We start from the raw sequence: 2,696 nt of genomic DNA on the forward strand, positions 1-2,696 counted from the left end.
TACTCGGCATAAATCACAGAGACATAATGCAGAATATCACAATACACAAATAAGCACATAAGAGATCTCAATCACATAAGGATACCACTCATGGTAAGTATAGTGAGAAGACTCACCTCGACAGCAAGCAAGCATCCTTGCTCTCGAATCTCGATCTAGCCACCGCCTAGCACATAGGGTACTTATCTCAATAAATATTCGATTCTCGACTCTAAATTACCAAATGCTACTCCTCTCTTTCCAACTCTTGAATTGGGTAAAAGACCATTTTACCCCTCCATGGTCTCCAATACTCATGTAGACCAAACCCTAAAGTCAATAGAAGTCAAACTCGAGTCAACAGTCCATGTTTGACCCGAATCATCGAGTGCACTCTTGCGACTCGTCGAGTCCACTCGTTTCCTTATAAGTCTCAAGAAGGTCTAGCTCAACTCGTCGAGTTGACCCCTAACTCGCCGAGTTATCACACAATCAAACCCATCGGGACAAACCCTCACCGACTCGTCGAGTCAGGCCATGGACTCGGCGAGTCCCTTCGATCTAATTCCTCATTCAGACGATTTCAAACAGTCTATCACTCCAAACACTAGATCTGTCATCTCAAGGCTCAATAAGGACGTAAAGCTTCGATCTTTACGTTCATGCATGATGTTATTGCTCCAAAATGCTAATACAAGCCCTTCATGAATGATTAAGCCCAAAAACCCTCATATGGATGAATAAAGTTGGGACACCTAGACTCTAAGGAACCCACAAGGTCCAGATCTGAGGTCTAGACTCTTTGATAACTCATGCTACTCAAAAACCCAACAAAAGATGGCAAAAGCCCTAAAACACCACAGATATGAGATCTATCAAAAATAAGAAGAAAGGTGAAGACTTCATACCTTCCTCAGGAGCTCTGGACAGGAAATCATTGGATCCAATAGCCTCACCTCCAGCTCCTTGCTTGATAACCTCATCCTCTTCCTCAAATGATGCACAAGAACCACAATATGAGCTTCTCTCTTACTCTCTAGCTCAAATAGCAATTAGGGTTTGCTCTTAGGGGTGTAAGGTAACTGATGAGACAAAATGGAGGCTACTAGTGTCCTTTAATAGGCCACATGCCAGAGAATTTAGGGTTTCCTTCAACAACGCTGACTCGTCGAGTCAGCTCATTAATCCACGTCACCAACCGCGACTCTACTCGACGAGTTGAGGCACCAACTCGTCAAGTCACCCATGCAAACTCATATAGAAATGCTCTACCTCGGATCCAGGATGTTACAAGTTGTATTTCCTATAAATAGGAAGTGAGTGACACTCATTTATATAATGTTCATTTTGGAATGATAGACTAGAGAGAGATTTGTACAAGACTCACTTTGTATTTCCTTTCTAGATCTAATGAGAGATTAAACCAAATTTATTTACTCCTCATGTTCATGATTCTTACAATGACTCACTAGATCTTATGAATTCCGCATTTGTCATCATAATCAACATCACTACAAATGTTGCTCCAAAACCACCAAAAATTCCAAAAATGGATGAGAAATGAGAGTGGAGGCTCAAATCTTGAAAATGGAGTTTAGGGTTCTGCAAAGGGATTCTAGATATGATGGAGACCAAGAAAATACCCTAAAACATGAATCCTTACCTTTAAATACCTTGAAAACCCTAAAATTTTGTGGGCTTGGGTTGCACAGTTCTCACGTCGTGAGATTATATTTCTCAACTCGTGAGAACGGGCTTTCACCAAATTCCATTCCAACTTCAAACATTTATAATTTCTTCATTTCAACTCCATTTTTATGACCATCTGTAACTTGCTACAACCAGTAATAATGGTCATATGTGAACACTTCCAACAATTTCGTTACATAGATATGTACAAAAAAAATAAAGTTACCTAGATGTGAATAAAAGGAAACACCTATAACTTGTTAAATCTGGTTTTTATTACCAAAGTAGTATATTTTAAAAAGGATATTTAGCAAAATGATGTGGTTTTAAAAATATTTACAATTTAGGTTATATTTTATACCAAATCAAAATTACAAGGTAAGATAAAAAAGAAAGAAGATTGAATTATCAAGGTAATTACCTTTTCATTTTGTTCACAATTTGGTAACTTTATTTTTTGTACACATCTAGGTAACGAATTTGTTATATGCACAAGAAAGGTATTGACGAGCCTCACAACCCTATCTAATTAATTTTGACTTAATACATGTCGAACTAAAACCATAATCCATGCAAAAAGCCTGGAATATTAGTTTTTTCCATTTTACCCATTTTCTTCCAAGCACAAATCGAAGGCTTTTATCACTTAACTAACATTATCATCATCCAATAAGGTCTAAACCCCATTCCCTTGAAGCCTAAGGCCTTACTCAATCCATTTGTAGTCCACAATCCCGAAATGAGAAACTTCTCAAAACACGATGTTACATCCCTGGACTGATCACTTCCATGAACTGGCGGGCACCAAATACAGATAATATCTTAATCAATATCCCAAGTCCTTCAAGTTCGACCGAAATTCAAATTGGTCAAAAGTCAATAGTCAACAAAAGTTAACAGTCAACAAGTCTACGACCCCCATGACGTGGCAAGCTCTTAGCCACGTCGTCGCCAACTAAGGGCAAAACAATCGAGCATCTGAGCACCAACACATCGTGGCAAACCCTTAGCCATGTTGTGGTTTCTAG

This window comes from Lactuca serriola, chromosome 9 (assembly GCF_051521515.1).
Source record: "Lactuca serriola cultivar US96UC23 chromosome 9, Lser_US96UC23_V15, whole genome shotgun sequence".
Taxonomy (NCBI): domain Eukaryota; kingdom Viridiplantae; phylum Streptophyta; class Magnoliopsida; order Asterales; family Asteraceae; genus Lactuca; species Lactuca serriola.